The 21,906-nt window shown below is 43.8% G+C and overlaps 1 pseudogene; it reads left to right on the forward strand.

The window, feature by feature from the left end:
• The first annotated feature begins 1,304 nt into the window (after positions 1-1,304).
• On the forward strand, positions 1,305-21,118 carry LOC118968744 (uncharacterized; annotated as a pseudogene).
• Positions 21,119-21,906: the final 788 nt, after the last annotated feature.

A 21,906-nucleotide genomic window follows, 5' to 3' on the forward strand; every position in this document is an offset into this window, starting at 1 on the left:
TTATTTTCTCTGGTGACATCTATTTAGCCTTAGGAGTGCTCCCATCTAGAGCAGTCCCTTTAAAAGACCCTGTAGAGGTGGTTTGTGGGAGGCAAATTCCCTCAACTTTTGCTTGTCTGGGAATTGTTTAATCCCTCCTTCATATTTAAATGATAGTCGTGCTGGATACAGTATTCTTAGTTCAAGGCCCTTCTGTTTCATTGTATTAAATATATCATGCCATTCTCTTCTGGCCTGTAAGGTTTCTGTTGAGAAGTCCGATGTTAGCCTGATGGGTTTTCCTTTGTAGGTGACCTTTTTCCTTTCTCTAGCTGCCTTTAATACTCTGTCCTTGTCCTTGATCTTTGCCATTTTAATTATTAAGTGTCTTGGTGTTGTCCTCTTTGGGTCCCTTCTGTTGGGAGTTCTGTGTCCTTCCATGGTCTGAGCAACTATTTCCTCCCCCAATTTGGGGAAGTTTTCAGCAATTATTTCTTCAAAGACACTTTCTATCCCTTTTTCTCTCTCGTCTTCTTCTGGTACCCCTGTAATGCAGATATTGTTCCATTTGGATTGGTCACACTGTTCTCTTAATATTCTTTCATTCCTGGAGATCCTTTTATCTCTCTCTGCCTCAGCTTCTCTGTGTTCCTGTTCTCTGATTTCTAGTCCATTAACGGCCTCTTGCACCTCATCCAGTCTGCTCTTAAGTCCTTCCAGAGCTTCCAGAGATTGTTTCATTTCTGTAATCTCCCTCTGGACTTCATTCCTTAGCTCTTGCATATTTCTCTGAAGGTCCATCAGCATTGTTATGACCTTTATTTTGAATTCTTTTTTGGGGAGATTGGCTGGGTCTATCTCCCCTGGCCCTCTCTCAGGAGTTGTATGGACTATTTTGGACTGGACTAAATTCTTCTGCCTTTTCATGGTGATAGAGGTAGCTGTAGGCAGGTAGCATGTATGTCACCTGGGAGAACAAAGTCCTTTCCTGCTTGCTGGTTGCCTTGCCCTTCTCCACTGCCTGTGTCAGTTACCTGCACTCCTGGAGTAGCTTCCGGGTTAATCCCCTAAGCTGCTGTGTGCGGGGTCTCCATCAGAGTAGTGCATAGCCCTGTCGGGAGTGGCAGGCACACCGGGTGCGCTCTGCTGTGAAAGCGGTGCCCCTGCTGAGCAACTGTGTGCCAACGGTGGCCTTTGGGTCTGGCCCAGACAGCTGTGCGCCGGGCTGAGTGCCTGCTGGGGGTGTGGCTGTTCCTGGGCTGCTCTGCCGCTGCTGCTGGCTCCCACAGGCTGCTTCTGGGCCTCTCTGGTGCTGCCACAGGCTCATGCGGGACTCTCCTGGGCCCCTCCAGCACCGCCAGCATGCACAGGCCACTCCCGGGCCCCTCGGTTGCCACTGTCACGGGCTCACGCAGGCCGCTCCCAGCCCCCTCCAGTGCTACCCCCGCGGGCTCATGTGGGCCGCTCTGTCGCCGCCGCTGCTGGCCCATGCGGGCTATTCCCTGTCTGCTCAGGTGCCACTGCCGCTGGCTCGCGCAGGCCACTCTGTCACCACCGCTGCCACCAGCCCATGTGGGCCAGCCCCAGGCCACTCAGCCACTGCTGCCATGGGCTCGTACAGGCTGGTCCCAGGCCCCTCTGGCGTCGCGTCCCCTGTGCGCGGTGCCACTCTCCCACTACTGGGCCAGTGTGTCAGGGTCCGTGCCAGTTGGGGGAATGACTGGCAGGCTGCTTATCACCATGAGGGGCTTCAGAGCTGCACTGCCACCCAGGGGGTTAGGTTGCCTAGAGTTCCCCAGATTCCCAGGTGCTGGGGTGCACGTGTCAGGATGACTTCATCCAGCTGTGAGGTCCCTTTCCCTTTAAGACTTGCAAAAAGCACTTGCTTTTCTTTTGTATCAGGGGTGCCAGTTGCAGGGACCTGCTTGCAGGTTTTGCTTTTCTTTTTCTCTAATATCCAGCACCCTGTGCACTGTGTGTCTGCACTCCTGGTGCGGATTTCTAGAGCTTGTTGTTTAGCAGTCCTGGGCTTTCACTCCCTCCCCACTCCGACTCCTTTCTTCCTGCCGGGAGCTGGGGTGAGGGGTGCTCGGGTCCCGCCAGGCCGCGGCTTATATCTTACCCCCTTTGTGTGATGCTGAGTTCTCATAGATATAGATGTAGCCTGGTTGTTGAACTGTATCTACTGGTGTCTCTTTTAGGAATAATTGTATTTGTTGTATTTTCAAAAATATATATGTTTTTGGGAGGAGATTTCCGCTGAACTACTCACACTACCATCTTGGCTTCTCTCTTGAGCATATTGTTTTAAGCTTACTTCAGATATTTACCTCTTTAAGGACTGGATCCTTGGAAGACACGAGGTGGGCATTTGCTGAAGTTACTGGTTTCTAGATATTCAATACCTGGCCTTGATAGAAGCATGTTGGAGGGGAGCATTCCATCAGAGCAACACTGAGATTAAGACATAGAGGCCTGATGGAGTAACAGGTCAGTGTTAACACATCCAGCCAAGGGGAAACAAATGGCTTCTCTACCTGCCCCATTAACCGCCTGTCCTCGGGCCAACCCAGGGACAAATGACAGCAGGGAGAGCCTCCTCAAAACAACATTAGGCAGCTGCGAATTGAATCATTAATCTCTGTGATGATCTCAGAAGAAAACCAGTTTTCTAGCTGATGAAAATGCTGATGGGCTCCACACTAGGAAAGGTTTTCCAGTTAGAAGGGTGGAGGTTTCTGAGGGAGCTCCAGGGATTGGTTTGGGGGATGGCAAGTCCCTTGGCAGTGCAGGAGCATTCTATTATAATCATAAAAGGGATAAATGGCCCCCTCTTTGCAACACTCCCCTGGAATCTGCAAATAGTTTCAGCCTCAGCGATCTGATAGTTTTTCTCAGAAGCACCAGATGAGAAGGGACCCACTTCTGTGTGAGCATTTTCTTAGTGTTGGACCCCAGGGAAGGGGTTGGGAGTCCTGTCACAGGAAATGTGGGTTCTCACACAGTCTGCAGGCTGCTGCTTGGACCACAGTCTGCCTTGGTGATAAGGCAGATAGATATCTCCCGTTCAGAGCTAAGACTACGGAGCACTCTGGGAGGGGCTGCCCAACATGGTGCCCAGGCGTGGGAGATGAGAGAACTTACTGGGGTCCCAGGTCCACTTCATACGTACTTGGTTCATAATAATATCTAACAATTATCACCCACTATGTCCTAGGTGCTGTTCCAAGTGCTTTATCTGTATTAGATCATTTAAATCTTTGAAACCTCCCATTTTACTCCTGGACATTGAGGCCGAGAGTTGGAGCCTCAATTACCTAGCTTGCTCAAGTTACCCAGCTAGTAAAGGGTGGACTCAGCCTTTGAACCAGGCAGTGAGCTCTGCACCTGTGGAATGTACCACTTCTCACGGTGCGTGCTTAGTCGGCAGTGACTGACTGTCAGGCTGCTGATGACAGTGACCCCTGTCTCTGCAGAGATCTCCCAGCTGCAGCTGGCCTAACCATGCTTGGATTCCTGTACAGTGCCTGTTCGTAGCCTCCTCCGGGCAGAGTTCTGCTCATCAGTCTGGACTCCCTGTTGCCCTGTCCAGCTCCTTTACTGGAAAGTTTCGATTGCCACAGCCTCTAGCCTTGTGTTCCGTTTTCAGGGCTGGACTCCTCCTGCAGTGGGAAGGGAGGACAAATTATGAACTCCTGTGCTCCCTGGGCAGTGCTTCCCTTACAGTGAGCTGTGCCTGCAGCTCAGCCACTGAACCTGCCTCTGGCTCCATAAGTGTCAGAACTGTAGTGTGGTGGATGGGGAAGAAGCTCTGGGACCTGCTGAAGTGGGTGTGAGCCCCATCTTCACCACGCATCAGCTGTGTGACCTTTAGACTGGGGCTTACCTTGCAAGAAAAGATGGCCAGGCTTTGTGAAAGCACTTAACATAGAACTGAGCACACAGTAGGCTGTCACCTAACCTCTGCTCTCTTTTCCTGCCCTTTCCACATGAAATATAGCTGCTCAGAATAAGAAGTGCCTATTTTAGCCACAGGCCCTTGGATTTTCATGTGTTTGCTTAGTCTCCTGAGGAGAAGCTGTGGGTGTCTGTGGGTTAGATGTGTGAGTGGGTAGGACCATGCGGCATATACACCAGACCATCAGTAACTATGTGGCTCGTAGGTTTGAGCCAAGGATATTTTCATGCAAAACCTGAGTATGTTGTTATAGCTCCACAAACCACTTACCACTTCAGCAGGACTGTTTTAGTGCCAGTTTTAGAATTTTGGTGTTTTCTCTTTTCTCCTAAAAAAGTGATTTACATTGCAAAGCAGTTTCTTGCTGTGGCATGCTTGGACGTTTTTCTTGAACAGTTTGTTAGGGTTGGAGGATCCAGCTTGGAGAGATCCTAAATCCTATGAATTTTGTTTAAAAATTCAGCTTCAACTACTTTTTGAGTATAATTTGAAAACAATTGCTTTTCAGATATGTAAGTAAATTTACTTTTTGGGATCCCTGCTGAGTCCTGGGGGATTGTGGGAATGTGGGGACCTGGAGGATCCTGGGAAGGCTGGGATGAAGAGTTTCTGGGGCTCTCCAGGGGGGCTGGTCCAGGTGGGAGCCTAGGACTCATTGGCTCAGGGGATTCCAGGAAGTGAAGGCTCTGGAAGTCTTTGGTTGTCTAGAAAAGAGTAAATTTCATTCACTTTTATAACTAACTTCTATCTGAACATGAGCACACCATGGGAGAAAATTATTCCTTTATGGATTTTTTTTTTTTACCAGTCATTTGAATTCTATCCAGTTCAGTTATAATGAAAACTGCCCTCCTTAACTGGATGAAGGGTATATTTAATATACTCACCACTTGCAGAACCAGGAGCTGCCAAGTTTGAGTCATATTACTGTGATCTCGGTCACTATTAATGCACCATTTTTCAGAAAAATATTTTGAACACTGCCTAGAGCTATCTACAAAGAAGAGGCTAACCTGGGACTTAGAGCATTTTCCCTCTTGACAGTTTGTTAGTTTATTCATTTATTTCACTGCTTTCGTCTCTTTGGCCTGTTTGCTGCTTACTTGGACACAGAAGGTAGTGACTTCACCACTGATAGCCAGCAGTTCCAGCTTCATGTGTATGTGATGTGCACTTAGAAGGGCCCAATTCTTGTTTATGCTCTGTTGTAGCTGTCTTGAAATTCTTCACCCTTTTTTGGAAAAGGGGACTTGGTGTCTTCATTTTCTGCTGTGCTCTGCAGATTATGTAGTCAGTCCCAGTGGCCTGACTTAAGTCTGTTCCTTTGCCTGGTGAAGGTGGCAGCCCCCTTCCTCCCTGCTTTCTTTTCCTTCTGTGTCACCCTGGTGCCCCTCTGGTGGTGAAGAGGGCTCTTTCATTTCCCATGGCCTCTGTGGGTCACCTTGGAGCTTGTGGGCCGTGACAGTGCGATCCCTATTTGACCTGATGTCAGAATGCTCTGATTCTTGGCCTCCAGGAACAAACGGAACCTCTAGAGGGGACCCGTGTGCCCTTCAGAGTGAGCACTAAAAGTGACAGTGTCTCCCACAGCCATGGGATTTGTGAGGCCACTTGGGAACGTGGGGGTGTTCTGGGGGTCTTTGGGGAATAAAAAGAAATATGACAGGATGTGAAGTTGATGAGGGCCCAAAGCTTTATAGTGAGTAAAGATCTGTCTTTACTAAGTTGTGTGTGCAGAAAGGGGACATGAAAACTGGCATTTCCCCTTACTCGCCCATGTTGGCATACCCTTTGTTTATTCAGTGAAGCCCTTTCTGGTATTCCTTCATATGGAAACACAAAATTGCTCTGTTTCTTGATACAACTGTCTGAGGAGCCTTCTTTAGACAGAATTTTTGAGTGAAATGTCATAGTGCCAAGGATCAAATTCCTGGTCAGTATGTGAAGATTGAGGACCCTGGTCACACAAGCACACACAAGTGCAAATGAGCACATATGCCAAACTGGACACACTAGAAATCTGGATCCCAGAAAGATGGAGCAGACAGGAGTGAGTGTAGGACTGGGTTTGTGGTGCTTGTCAGGGGTGAGAGGGGCAGGATCTGGCAGGCCTGTGTCTGCCCCAAGACATTGCCTTTTTAAAATTCACACAAAAGAAAGGAATGGGCTACCTCATTGTCCTCACACTGAGTCCTCATCTTGGATTCCACCAGAGGTTTTCTTAAATGAAAAAATTCATTTTTCTAATTTTAAAGGTAAAAGTTGGTCTTTGTATAAAAACCTGGAAAATATAAAAAAGAACAAAGAAAAATTATTCATAATCCTATAACTCAGTGATGATGGCTACCCTCTTTTTTTTTTTTTTTTTTTTTTTTTTTTTTTTTTTTTTTTTTTTTTTTTTTGAGAGGGCATCTCTCATATTTATTGATCAAATGGTTGTTAACAACAATAAAATTCAGTATAGGGGGGTCAATGCTCAATGTACAATCATTAATCCATCTCAAGCCTAATTCTCGTCAGTCTCCAATCTTCTGAAGCATAACGAACAAGTTCTTACATGGTGAACGAATTCTTACAGAGTGAATAAATTCTTACATGGTGAACAGTACAAGGGCAGTCATCACAGAAACTTTCGGTTTTGATCATGCAATATGACCTATAAACCATCAGGTCAAATATGAATATTCATTTGATTTTTGTACTTGATTTATATGTTGATCCCACATTTCTCCTATTATTATTATTATTTTTATTTTTAATAAAATGCTGAAGTGGTAGGTAGATGCAAGATAAAGGTAGAAAACATAGTTTAGTGCTGTAAGAAGGCAAATGTAGATGATCAGATGATCAGGTGTGTGCCTATGGACTAAGTATTAATCCAGGCTAGACAAGGGCAGCAAAACATCCACGGATGCAGAAGATTTCTCTCAAAGCAGGGGGGGTGAGGTTCTGAGCCTCACCTCTGTTGATCCCCAAATTCTCACCTGATGGCCCCCCTGCGACTGTGCCTGTCTTAGGTTGTTCCTCCCTTGAGGAATCTTACCCGTCTCTGGCTAACCAGTCATCTTCCGGGGCCATACAGGGAAATGTAAAGTTGGTAAGTGAGAGAGAAGCCATATTGTTTGCAAAGGTTAGCTTTTTACTTCTTTGCAGATTTATGCCCTGTGGCTTCTATGCCCAGCACTTGTCTCGAGGTATCTTTACCACCTGGAGGAATTATGATACTCGGTAAATTCGATATGAGGCACGAATTCTATTTAAAGTTTGTAATTAGGAAGGAAGAAGAAAAGCTATAGATGTAGCATATGAAGGAAACTTGGGAGGATTGATTATTTCTTTGACATATCTTCTTGTATAGTACCTTAAGTATGTATAGGTTTTAAACTACTAACTAATTTGCACACACATATTGACATAATAGGAATACGGTGACATAAACAAAGCAAATCTATAATTACCAGCCATCTCCAGTGAAGCCAAGAAAACCATTTAGGCACCCTAGGCATTTGTGAAAATTTATCTATGATATGATGGATATTTTCCAACTGTACTTGAACCATCAGACAAATTAAAGCAGCCCATTTCTGGGATCTGTTCACATCCCATATGTTCTTTTAACCATAGATAGTCTATAGTCATGAGATTTTGGGGTGCTACAACTTGCACCCCTCCCAACTCCTGGTTGAGTTCCAACAGTACAGATCCAGTCAAATTCGTTGTCTCACTGTATGCACATGCCAGCCTAGACATCTCCCTCCTCCTTCTTATGGCAAGTCCAGGAGATGGTGGGCTGGATGCAGCCACAACCGCAGCATCGTCCGGATCCCTGTGGAGGCTTTTTGATGATCATCCCCCGGCACGAGTCCTCCAGAGAGTGCTGATGCCGGAAGCTCCTCCTCATATCATATCTTAGTTCATTTTCTGGGTATCCAAGCTAGGCCTTGATCTTCTGCGTAGAAACAAACAGACCCTTTGCCCACACTTTGACATGCCCTCTATACCACTGTGCAGAACTCATTGGAGGTCAGCACACAGTAACTGCTTTTTTTTTTTTTTTTTAATTAAGAGAAAGGAATATTATCAGAAAAGAGTACCTCCATAGCTGATCATCTGACACCCTTTAAGTGATCAACATTAAGGATATTTAAAGCATGCGTTGATCTTTGATTTACCAATAGTTTTATCCTGTTAAGGAGTAATCCCCCTTTTCTTTCTTTCTTTCTTTTTTTTTTTTTTTTTTAAATTTTTAATCTACACTTACCTGAAGAATACTATGTTTACTATGCTCTCCCCTATATCAGGTCCCCCCTAACAACCACATTACGGTTACTGTCCATCAGCTTAGCAAAATGTTGTAGAGTCACTACTTGTCCTCTCTGTGTTGTGCAGCCCACCCTCCCCTTTCTCCCTCCCCCCCATGCATGCTAATCTTAATACCCCCCTTCTTTTTCCCCCCCCTTATCCCTCCCTGCCCACCCATCCTCCCCAGTTCCTTTCCCTTTGGTACCTGTTAGTCCATTTTTGGGTTCTGTAATTCTGCTGCTGTTTTGTTCCTTCAGTTTTTCCTTTGTTCCTATACTCCTCAGATGAGTGAAATCATTTGGTATTTCTCTTTCTCCGCTTGGCTTATTTCACTGAGCATAATACTCTCCAGCTCCATCCATGTTGCTGCAAATGGTTGGATTTTTCCACTTCTTATGGCTGAGTAGTATTCCATTGTGTATATGTACCACATCTTCTTTATCCATTCATCTACAGATGGACATTTAGGTTGCTTCCAATTCTTGGCTATTGTAAATAGTACTGCGATAAACATAGGAGTGCATCTGTCTTTCTCAAACTTGATTGCTGCGTTCTTAGGGTAAATTCCTAGGAGTGGAATTCCTGGGTCAAATGGTAGGTCTGTTTTGAGCATTTTGATGCACCTCCATACTGCTTTCCACAATGGTTGAACTAATTTACATTCCCACCAGCAGTGTAGGAGGGTTCCCCTTTCTCCACAGCCTCGCCAACATTTGTTGTTGTTTGTCTTTTGGATGGCAGCTATCCTTACTGGTGTGAGGTGATACCTCATTGTAGTTTTAATTTGCATTTCTCTGATAATTAGCGATGTGGAGCATCTTTTCATGTGTCTCTTGGCCATCTGTATTTCTTTTTTGGAGAACTGTCTGTTCAGTTCCTCTGCCCATTTCTTAATTGGGTTATTTGTTTTTTGTTTGTTGAGGCGTGTGAGCTCTTTATATATTCTGGACGTCAAGCCTTTATCAGATCTGTCATTTTCAAATATATTCTCCCATACTGTAGGGTTCCTTTTTGTTCTATTGATGGTGTCTTTCGCTGTACAGAAGCTTTTCAGCTTAATGTAGTCCCACTTGCTCATTTTTGCTGTTGTTTTCCTTGCCCGGGGAGATATGTTCAAGAAGAGATCACTCATGTTTATGTCTAAGAGGTTTTTGCCTATGTTTTTTTCCAAGAGTTTAATGGTTTCGTGACTTACATTCAGGTCTTTGATCCATTTTGAGTTTACCTTTGTATATGGGGTTAGACAATGGTCCAGTTTCATTCTCCTACATGTAGCTGTCCAGTTTTGCCAGCACCATCTGTTGAAGAGACTGTCATTTTGCCATTGTATGTCCATGGCTCCTTTATCAAATATTAATTGACCATATATGTTTGGGTTAATTTCTGGGGTCTCTAATCTGTTCCACTGGTCTGTGGCTCTGTTCTTGTGCCAGTACCAAATTGTCTTGATTACTATGGCTTTGTAGTAGAGCTTGAAGTTGGGGAGTGAGATCCCCCCTACTTTATTCTTCTTTTTCAGGATTGCTTTGGCTATTCGGGGTCTTTGGTGTTTCCATATGAATTTTTGAATTATTTGTTCCAATTCATTGAAGAATGTTGCTGGTAATTTGAGAGGGATTGCATCAAATTTGTATATTGCTTTTGGCAGGATGGCCATTTTGACGATATTAATTCTTCCTAGCCATGAGCATGGGATGAGTTTCCATTTATTAGTGTCCCCTTTAATTTCTCTTAAGAGTGACTTGTAGTTTTCAGAGTATAAGTCTTTCACTTCCTTGGTTAGGTTTATTCCTAGGTATTTTATTCTTTTTGATGCAATGGTGAATGGAATTGTTTTCCTGATTTCTCTTTCTATTGATTCGTTGTTAGTGTATAGGAAAGCTACAGATTTCTGTGTGTTGATTTTGTATCCTGCAACTTTGCTGTATTCCGATATCAGTTCTAGTAGTTTTGGAGTGGAGTCTTTAGGGTTTTTTATGTACAGTATCATATCATCTGCAAATAGTGACAGTTTAACTTCTTCTTTACCAATCTGGATTCCTTGTATTTCTTTGTTTTGTCTGATTGCCGTGGCTAGGACCTCCAGTACTATGTTAAATAACAGTGGGGAGAGTGGGCATCCCTGTCTGGTTCCCGATCTCAGTGGAAATGCTTTCAGCTTCTCGCTGTTCAGTATAATGCTGGCTGTGGGTTTATCATATATGGCCTTTATTATGTTGAGGTACTTGCCCTCTATTCCCATTTTGCTGAGAGTTTTTATCATGAATGGATGTTGAATTTTGTCAAATGCTTTTTCAGCATCTATGGAGATGATCATGTGGTTTTTGTCTTTCTTTTTGTTGATGTGGTGGATGATGTTGATGGATTTTCGAATGTTGTACCATCCTTGCATCCCTGGGATGAACCCCACTTGGTCATGGTGTATGATCCTTTTGATATACTGTTGAATTCTGTTTGCTAATATTTTATTGAGTATTTTTGCATCTACGTTCATCAGGGATATTGGTCTGTAATTTTCTTTTTTGGTGGGGTCTTTGCCTGGTTTTGGTATTAGGGTGATGTTGGCTTCATAGAATGAGTTTGGGAGTATTCCCTCTTCTTCTATTTTGTGGAACACTTTAAGGAGAATGGGTATTATGTCTTCTCTGTGTGTCTGATAAAATTCCGAGGTAAATCCGTCCGGCCCCGGGGTTTTGTTCTTGGGTAGTTTTTTGATTACTGTTTCAATTTCTTTGCTTGTAATTGGTTTGTTTAACTTTTGTGTTTCTTCCTTGGTCAGTCTTGGGAGGTTGTATTTTTCTAGGAAGTTGTCCATTTCTTCTAGGTTTTCCAGCTTGTTGGCATATAGGTTTTCATAGTAGTCTTTAATAATTCTTTGTATTTCTGTGGAGTCTGTCGTGATTTTTCCATTCTCATTTCTGATTATGTTGATTTGTGTTGACTCTCTTTTTCTCTTAATAAGTTGGGCTAGAGGCTTATCTATTTTGTTTATTTTCTCAAAGAACCAGCTCTTGGTTTCGTTGATTTTTGCTATTGTTTTATTCTTCTCAATTTTGTTTATTTCTTCTCTGATCTTTATTATGTCCCTCCTTCTGCTGACTTTAGGCCTCATTTGTTCTTCTTTTTCCAGTTTTAATAATTGTGATGTTAGACTATTCATTTGGGATTGTTCTTCCTTCTTCAAGTGTGCCTGGATTGCTATATACTTTCCTCTTAAGACTGCTTTCGCTGCATCCCACAGAAGTTGGGGCTTAGTGTTGTTGTTGTCATTTGTTTCTATATATTCCTTGATCTCTATTTTGATTTGTTCATTGATCCATTGATTATTTAGTAGCATGTTGTTAAGCCTCCATGTGTTTGTGAGCCTTTTTGTTTTCTTTGTAGAATTTATTTCTACTTTCATACCTTTGTGGTCTGAAAAATTGGTTGGTAGAATTTCAATATTGTGGAATTTACTGAGGCTCTTTTTGTGAGCTAGTATGTGGTCTATTCTAGAGAATGTTCCATGTGCACTTGAGAAGAATGTATATCCTGTTGCTTTTGGATGTAAAGTTCTATAGATGTCTATTAGGTCCATCTGTTCTAGTGTGTTGTTCAGTGCCTGTGTGTCTTTACTTATTTTCTGCCCGGTGGATCTATCCTTTGGGGTGAGTGGTGTGTTGAAGTCTCCTACAATGAATGCATTGCAGTCTATTTCCCTCTTTAGTTCTGTTAGTATTTGCTTCACATATGCTGGTGCTCCTGTATTGGGTGCATATATATTTAGAATGGTTATATCCTCTTGTTGGACTAAGCCCTTTATCATTATGTAGTGGCCTTCTTTGTCTCTTGTTACTTTCTTTGTTTTGAAGTCTATTTTGTCTGATATTAGTACTGCAACCCCTGCTTTCTTCTCACTGTTGTTTGCCTGAAATATGTTTTTCCATCCCTTGACTTTTAGTCTATGCTTATCTTTGGGTTTAAGGTGAGTTTCTTGTAAGCAGCATATAGATGGGTCTTGCTTTTTTATCCATTCTATTACTCTATGTCTTTTGATTGGTGCATTAAGTCCATTTACATTTAGGGTGACTATTGAAAGATATGTACTTATTGCCATTGCAGGCTTTAGATTCGTGGTTACCAAAGGTTCAAGGTTAGCTTCTTTAGTATCTTACTGCCTAACTTAGCTCGCTTATTGAGCTGTTATATACACTGTCTGGAGAGTCTTTTCTTCTCTCCCTTCTTATTCCTCCTCCTCCCTTCTTCATATGTTGTGTGTTTTGTTCTGTGCTCTTTTTAGGGGTGCTCCCATCTAGAGCAGTCCCTGTAGGATGCCCTGTAGAGGTGTTTTGTGGGAAGCAAATTCCCTCAGCTTTTGCTTGTCTGGGAATTGTTTGATCCCACCATCATATTTAAATGATAGTCGTGCTGGATACAGTATCCTTGGTTCAAGGCCCTTCTGTTTCATTGCATTAAGTATATCATGCCATTCTCTTCTGGCCTGTAGGGTTTCTGTTGAGAAGTCTGATGTTAGCCTGATTGGTTTTCCTTTATAGGTGACCTTTTTCTCTCTAGCTGCCTTTAAAACTCTTTCCTTGTCCTTGATCCTTGCCATTTTAATTATTATGTGTCTTGGTGTTGTCCTCCTTGGATCCTTTCTGTTGGGGGTTCTGTATAATTCCATGGTCTGTTCGATTATTTCCTCCCCCAGTTTGGGGAAGTTTTCAGCAATTATTTCTTCAAAGACCCTTTCTATCCCTTTTCCTCTTTCTTCCTCTTCTGGTATCCCTATAATACGAATGTTTTTCCTTTTGTATTGGTCACATATTTCTCTTAGTGTTGTTTCATTCCTGGAGATCCTTTTATCTCTCTCTATGTCAGCTTCTATACGTTCCTGTTCTCTGGCTTCTATTCCTTCAATGGCCTCTTGCATCTTATCCATTCTGCTTATAAATCCTTCCAGGGATTGTTTCACTTCTGTGATCTCTTTCCTGACATCTGTGATCTCCTTCCGGACTTCATCCCACTGCTCTTGCATTTTTCTCTGCATCTCATCCCACTGCTCTTGCATTTTTCTCTGCATCTCATCCCATTGCTCTTGCATTTTTTTCTGCATCTCTGTCAGCATGTTCATGATTTTTATTTTGAATTCTTTTTCAGGAGGACTAGTTAGGTCTGTCTCCTTCTCAGGTGTTGTCTCTGTGATCTTTGTCTGCCTGTAGTTTTGCCTTTTCATGGTGATAGAGATAGTCTGCAGAGCTGGTACAAGTGACCGCTGGAAGAGCTTCCCTTCTTGTTGGTTTGTAGCCTTTTCCTGGGAGAATAGCGACCTCTAGTGGCTTGTGCTGGGCAGCTGTGCGCAGACAGGGCTTCTGCTTCCTGCCCAGTTGCTTTGGGGTTTATCTCCACTGTTGCTGTGGGCTTGGCCTGGCTGGGGCTGTTCCTCCAAAATGGTGGAGCCCCGTTAGAGGGGGAGCAGCCAGGAGACTATTTATCTCCGTAAGGGGCCTCTGTGCTCCCTGCTGCCCAGGGGGTTAGAGTGCCCAGAGATCCCCAGATTCCCTGCTTCTGGTCTAAGTGACCTGTCCTGCCCCTTTAAGATTTCCAAAAAGCACTCTCCAAACCAAAACAACAACAGCAACAATGAGAGAGGGAACAGAAAGGAAAAAAAAAAGAAAAAACACGCGATTTTTTTTTTTTTTCCTCAGGTGCCGGTCCCAGGCACCCGCGCACTGGTCCTGCTGCCCTGTCTCCCTAGCACCAGGGTCCCTGTCCTTTCAAGGCTTCCAAAAAGCACCCACCCACCGGTCCCGCAGGGAAGGAACGCTCAATATTCTTTGTCCTCAGGCACTGGTCCCACGCACCCGCTCACCAGTCCTGCCGCCCTGCCTCCCTAGCACCGGGGTCCCTGTCCCTTCAAGGCTTCCAAAAAGCACTTGGCAAAAAGAGAGAAAAAAAAGGGGAAAAATGCGCGATTTCTTCCGTCCTCAGGTGCTGGTCTCAGGCACCCACCCACCGGTCCCACAGGGAAAAATGCGGGATATTCTTTGTCCTCAGGTGCCGGTCCCAGGCACCCGCTCACCAGTCCTGCCGCCCTGCCTCCCTAGCACCGGGGTCCCTGTCCCTTTTAGGCTTCCAAAAAGCACTCGCAGAAAAGAGAAAAAAAAAAGGGGAAAAACGCGCGATTTCCTCTGTCCTCAAGTGCCGGTCTCAGGCACCCGCCCACCGGTCCCGCAGGGAAAAACGGGGGATATTCTTTGTCCTCAGGCGCCGGTCCCAGCCACCCGCTCACCAGTCCCGCCACCGTGCCTCCCTAGCACTGGGGTCCCCGTCCCTTCAAGGCTTCCAAAAAGCGCTTGCCAAAAAGAGAAAAAAAAAAAAGGGGAAAAACGCGCGACCTCCTCCGTCCTCAGGCACCGGTCTCAGGCACCCGCCCCCAGGTCTCGCAGGGAGAAACGCGGGATATTCTTTGTCCTCCGGCGCTGTTCCCAGGCACCTCCTCACCGGTCCCGCCACCCTGCCTCCCCAGCAACGGGGGCCCGTCCCTCTAAGGCTTCCAAAAAGCGCTCGCCAAAAAAAAAAACTGCTCCGGTTTCTCTCCACCCGCCGGGAGCCGGGGGGAGGGGCGCTCGGGTCCCGCCGGGCTGGGGCTTGTATCTTACCCCCTTCACAAGGCGCTGGGTTCTTGCAGGTGTGGATGTGGTCTGGATGTTGTCCTGTGTCCTGTGGTCTCTATTTTAGGAAGATTTTTCTTTGTTATATTTTCATAGCTCTATGTGTTTTTGGGAGGAGATTTCCACTGCTCTACTCACGCCGCCATCTTGGCTCCCGCCTCTACCCTCTTTTTTAAAAGCATTGTTTCCTTGTGAAGGAGTGAAGTTCTCTGTTGCATTTAAAGGATGATCTTATATACAAATAACATGCACTCAGTAGTCGCCGGTGTACGTGAACAGTGCTTAGAGGGTGAATGTCTTTCAGAGGGGCTCCTTGTAAAAACTATTTTGAGTCTCTTCCAACTAGATTGTTAGAGTTGCTCCTGGAATTTCCTTTTTATTTTCTTCATTGTGGTGGAAAGAGATGTTTATGCGTTAGATTTGGCTCAATTCAAACTGAGGACTGACTTATCTTAAAATCCACCATCCTCTTTTTAGGAGAGAACTTAATACTCACGCATTCAAATGAAGTTTTAACTGCATCACCAGAACCTCCTCTGCTGCTCTGATGAATGTGGGTCCTGTGGATAAAGACCTCACAGAATTATGTTTGAGTGGCTGGAGTATTGGTGTTGGTGGGAAGTGATTTTCATACATTGTGTGTTTTCTCGCCATAGTTAAAAAATAATCATTCAAGTGCTTTGTGTTTGTACAATTTGAAAGACAAGGGGACTTATAGTTAACTTGAGAGTTAAATTATAACTTAGTGCCTTCTGTGTAAAGACTTCATTAAAAAAAAAAATCAATGTCAGATGGCAGGGAAGGCCCCTTCTCATGCATCTGCTCTTTCTGTCTTCTGATACCCCCTTCAGCCTTTCAAGAAAATGATTCATTGTATGAGCGTGGACAAAAATGGCTCTTTGCTTTGTTTTGGAGTTTTAAAAGCTCCACTGAATTTATTCAATTTAATTCAACCGGCATTTGAGCATTATAGGTCCCCACTGAGTGGGGTTCGAGGAAGGGAGAGGAAGAGTAAAAACAAAAGCAGAAGGCACTGGTGTGTACCCTAACTAGCTGGTAAATGGAATCTTACTCTTGTGCGGAAAAGACACATTGATTTCTCTGACCACAGAACCAATATACATTTCCATGGCACGGGTAATAATGGTACTAAGGTATTGGACTTCACCAGCAGTTTTCTCCAAGGGCTGAAGCTGAACCAGAGGACCCTGTTAATTAGCTTGGGTGTATTATGGCATCACCCCAGGTTCGTTGGGGCAGTACCATTAGGTCCTCTTTGTCATTTGGGCTTTCAGAGGCCATTCCCAGGTCATCCCTTGGTCAGGATGGGCCCCAGGAACATCTAGGTTGGCCTACTCCTTCTCACACTTTCCCTGAACTTTCTCTAGAAATAAGAGAGTACTTGCAGGCCTGTGGTTGTCGTTGACCCCTCTAGGTTTATATGGGTCCCTAGTTCCAGCCTGTGGTTGCAGATAGAGAGAACACAGTGAACTGGTTGGGGCCTAATCTTCTACTGGGCAACTTGAGACTTCCGCACAGAAGGGCCAGAATGCCCTGGTCATGGTTCTAGGTTTTGGGTGTCTTTGACCCTTTTGAGGTTTCTTTGTCTGATGAATGATCACTAAGTTGTCATAGTACAGGAGATAGATCTCCATGGAAATGCTATTTTGTGTTGTGTAACATCTCTTGTGTAAATGCTTTCAATTCTAGGCAGAAGTGACACAGATTAGATAATTTGCCCCTATTTAGATAATATGGAATATTCTTTGGATTTGGTGCTTAGGCATCTCTGGTTAGAGACCATCCCCTTCGGCCCTGGAGCTTCCAGTGACTCTCTTAACTCAGAGGTCTTCCTTCACATAATCATTGTGTTTCAGAAATGTTGCAGGAGAGAACTGATTTTTTTATTTTTATTTTTTTTTATTTTTATAGGCAATGGAGGTGACTTTTATAAAAAAGAATCAAGTCACATGTTATTTCCTAAAGAAAGCTGTGAGTCTCTATTCATTTTATCTTCTAGATTAAGTCTTTTAAAGTCAAGAAGCTATATATTTGTTAAAATGAGGCTAATAATTATCCATAAAAATAACTGCACATCTGCTAATTATGTGTCTTTCTAAAATCAATCTTGAAGAATTCTCTTAAATGCCACATTGCATCTGGAAAAGAAGATATTATTAATATGCATTTTGGGGGGTTCTCTGCTTTTTTGGTAGGCTATTTTTTTTTTGATGGTAGCACTTGGCTCTCATGTTTCATTTTCACATGTTAATCATTAGTCATTTCTCATGACCTCTCCATGCAGCAGCCCAGAAAATAGTTCTTAAGGGCTGCCCACTTGAACAATAGTGAGGAGGGGCTCTGAGTGTTGCAGATGACCTGGGGTCATGTCCTGGATCACAAAAAGATGAAAGGTTAGTCTAGTGGTCAGCTGCAGGTCCTGGGAAAGGTGGGCCTCTTCAGGCTGTGGAAACTGAGAAGGAAGAACGTCCATGTGCAGTGCTGGCTGTGCTCAGAAAGAGGCCTTGCAGGTTCCCAGAAACCCCTTTCATTTGCTGCCCATTCCACACGATGTTTAGTAATAAACAGAGTTCAATGACCAGTCTAGACAAACAAATCACGGCCTGGCAAACTTTGTGTTCTGATAACATGTCATGTCTTTGCAATGCGGGGAGGAAGGAGCCAGCTTTGAAACTCTAATGCAGTGCCACTGTGAGCAAATAGCAGGTAGAGAGGCTGAGATGGGATGCAGACAAACAGACCCCACTCTGGCCAAATTAGAGGGTATTCCCTGCTTTGTGGCTTGTGAATTTCCTGCTTGTTCTTCCTCCAGGCGTTAGGAAGCTGCCTTGAACTTGAGTGAAATGCAAGAGGTTTAAATATTAATATTTCTGAAGCCCTGAGGGTAGATTGAACCACCTGCTTCTCCTGTAGCAGCTGTCCTAAAGTTGGCACTAGAGAGAAACTATTTTTCTCTTTAAACAAAGTATTTCGTCCAAGTTGGATTTTGATTGAGCCAGGAAGCCTTCCAGGATATTTCATGTTCACTGGCTAGCTTTATCTGTCATTTGGAGATAAATCTGAAGAGAAATCTCAGAACTTCCTGTTGCCCTTGCTCTTTCCTCCTCCACCTTATCAATAAAAGCCCAGGAGGAAACTTGGCCAGTTGAGTGTTATCAGCATGCAGGACAAACAGTAAAATTCTATTTCTGCTGAGACTTAAAACAGAAAAAAATCCCAAGAAAGGTTCTGAGTTCACTGAATTTTCTGTAAAATAATCTGTGAGTGAAAACAGCAGCTTTTTTTTCTTTGGGACATGTGCTTCTTATAAATGCAGTCCAGGATGACAAACTGTGTATACAACAAAGAATGCTTAGAAAATATGGCTGGTAGTGTTCTTCTGTGAATGTATTTGGGCTATTTTCATTTTGAAATAATTCGTTTTCAGCATTTATCAAGGGAGGTTCTTTTACAGTTACTTCAGTACATTTTTCTTCACCGGTATTGAATTATTTACTCAATGTTAATGGTTCCTTGCAAATATTTACTGAATCTCTCTGTAAACTGTCCTCTAAATTAGACCAGAAGGTTCAAAACTCTGACTAACTCCCCTTTTGGTATCCAGCCTTTTAAGGTAATCTCTCTGCTGGTATCTGTGCAATTAACTGAGAGCATTTTAATAATAGGGGATAATAATTACTGTTTGCTTATTATTGAGAGACATTTCCCCCCTGTGCATTTATTTTTAGGGAAACTAGATTATTATATAGCACACAATGATGCTGATAAAGAATTTAATTACTGTGTGAGAACTTTTGGTGGGTGGGGAACAAGAAATTACAGTATTTTTACTCATATTTTGTGGAGAAATGAGTCTTAAATTCCTGCAACTACTGAAAATATGGGAACTGCTGGAGTGAAAGGTGTTTATACAGAGAGCCATAAATCTATAAAAATATTTATGTGTGTGTAAAAATGTGCAGAGATGAGCAAATGATTACAGGAAAAAAACCAAAAGCCTATATTTTTGCTATTCTTTTCAGGGTAAAGGTTTTGTCATGAGCATAAATTATTCCCTCTACAGAACAATCTGGGGGAAAAAAAGGTGCATTTATTTGTATTACCCTACTTTAGTAGAAGGTTATTTCTGTGTGTATTTTCTAAGAAACAAAAATGAGCAGTTCCATATATTTTTATTGCAACATGAAGGAATTATGCCTTAGTCTAATATTTACCCCCATTCTAAATGAAAACTTTCAAGTTTCTAATAACTTAATGCCTGTGTTAATGAGATTTCAGGGATCAAGAACTGTATCAGATAAGCTCAATTAATATATATGTATCAATGTACATCACTGCAATTAGTAGAATGGAAATATTAAACCATTTCTCAGTTACTGCAAAGATTCATCAGCTTAAACTCAAATTCAAGGGGTTCTTTGTTATCCTTCCTCTAGGAAAGAAAAATGTGACTCAGATTGCTCCAGAATTTCAAAGCCAGAATGAGACTTAGGGTTCACCAGTCTCATCACATTAATTCATTCATTTTTGCATTCATTCAACAAATGCGAGGAACTATGTGTCAGTCTTCCAGCTATGTGCTGGGATTACAGTCATCCCCCTCTCCACTGTCCCCAAAGTAGAGTGTTCCTATGAAAACTTTGGTAAGCCAAAATGGCATAAAGTGAAGAAACAGTTACCATTAATTTACATGGAAAAATTCTTGAGCATTCGCACACCCAAAATACAACCTGTCTTAGGCTTTCTAATACTTTAGGACTCATCTTGCTAACGGATGCACAAAATAAATCGAGATAAGGCACAGATTCTCCTAGATTCAGCTCAGAGCTACCACAGCTCGTACTGAGATGCTGCTGCGGTTCCCGGGGAAGGAGCTTGGCGGCGCCACTCTCTCTGCTTGGGGTGCGCAGGTGACTCTACGTGGGCTCCATGCAAGACAAACGCTGAAGGCTGTTTTTGCTTTTAACCTTTTATCATAAAAGTGAAAATCCTCTTTGGATTTCTTTTCATTTTCTTTTTAGTTAGCGAAAACAGATACTGATGTAGGTCTTTCATCAAAACAAAGCGGTGTAATGTGAAGTTGGGAAAAAGGAGTATCTGTACAATGTTGAGCAAAAACAGGCCGCCTCCCTCTCTCATGAGGTGGATAATGGGCAGAATTGACCGAGTCAGATTTGCATTTTTAAATGCTCAGCCTCACTCATTTTGAAATTTTAATGGTAATTATAATATTCAAGTAAACTCCTGGAATAGCACCTTATAATGTTTTTTTAATAAAAATTAAAAAGGTGACATATTCAAGGATGGGACTTAGATTTCCTAGAACTTTCTAATACTGCTATGGTTTATATTATTTTTGTTGAAGTTAAAGAAAAATGATACCATAGATTTACCCTCAATTCTTTTTCTGGTTTTATTTATTGCTCTGGCTATCGCTAAAATTTTTCCTGGCTTAATTAATAGTTATCTGATGGATAATTACTCTGAATAGCACTGCTTTGGTTAACGCTATGTGATATGTAATAATAATAATAATTATTATTATTATATATACAGTTAGGCAATAGCTGTATCACTGGTAGTGGAGTGGGGAGCTGCTCTGTGCCCCTGGGGCCTCGCCCTTTCACCCTCTGCTCCCACTCCTCCTGGCCATACGACCATCTGCTTCAAGGGAGAACCCCAATAGCAGGAAGAGCTCCTGGGCTGTGCAGCTTCCAGGTGGTGGATCCAATTTTCATTAGACTTTGATGAACCAACAGAACAACCTATGGGGAGGAACAAAATGGCCTCTTGTGTCTTTGGGACTCCTGAGGAAAACCCTACCCCGTGGGCCAAGTCCGGAGGTGGCTGCGAGGATGCTGAGTCAGCTGGACTCCAGAGAAGGAACTCTTCTGAAGAAAAAACTGGAGACGTCTTAGCTCTGACATGCATGAAATTGCGGACTCGGACTTGAGGCCAGCCTGCGGCCGGGTGAGAAGCCTGTGCCCGCTGCCCCTGCGCCCAGCCTGGGGGCACCTGCCCCAGTGCTGTCCTTATGAAACCTCCCTGGTGACAAGTCCAGCCATGCCCTGGGTCAGCTCTGTCCTGAACTCTGTCATGTTGTTTTCTCCGTGCTTGTGAACTATACAACTGGGACATGACTGTACATCTTTTGGATTTGTTTCATTACAAAGAAATAACTTTAAAAAAATCACAAGCAGTTTAACTTAATCTCTACCTCCACATCTTACTCCCCTTGGGACCTGAAAATGTAATCTTGCCTATTTAAGGGAAATAGTCCAGTTAGCAAAGGCCCAGTCATTTTCCACCTAAATCCAATCGTTTGCATGGTTCTGCCCCCTCCCTTGTCCTGGGGGGTGGCACCTGAGTTCACTGACGCAGAGTGCCTGGCAGCAGTTGGGGGAATCCCCCTGCCCCTGGCCCGGTTGGCCCTCGGTCTTTAAGGGCTATGTCCACATGGCTTCTCCCTATGAGCCCCCTCACCCCCACCCCACTGCGTTCTCCCTGTTTCAACCAGGAGACCCCTACAGGTCTGCCGGCTCCTCCTCAGCCCTTCCTTGCCCTGGCTGTGGGGCTGGGACTCTCCACAGACACCTCACCAGCTCTTTCAGCTTTACCCTCTTGAGCACACGCGGAAGACTGGCCTGGGATTTCAGGCACATGATCCTCTGCCCTGGGATCCCCTTCACAGAATTTAACTGAGGCAGGGTGTGGGGCAGGATGGGGGCGGGGCGTGGGGCAGGTGTGCGCGGGTGCCGGTGCTGCCGCAGGGACCGGTTGGGGGCAGAGCAGAGCAGAGCAGACCCTCAGTGAAGACTTGCTCTACTCTTTGTTCTCAACACTTCACTCCCACCTAGAAAGATTTTTAGTGTCTCTTCCCCCTTGGAGAGAAAATGTATTTTTTTTCCAAACCATTATTTATGGATACACCTTTAAGAGATTACTTAAGGTTTTGGCTCTTGATATTCAAAACCAAGCTTTTGGACCTCAGGA

The sequence above is a fragment of the Manis javanica genome, chromosome 1 (assembly GCF_040802235.1).
Source record: "Manis javanica isolate MJ-LG chromosome 1, MJ_LKY, whole genome shotgun sequence".
NCBI classification, from domain to species: domain Eukaryota; kingdom Metazoa; phylum Chordata; class Mammalia; order Pholidota; family Manidae; genus Manis; species Manis javanica.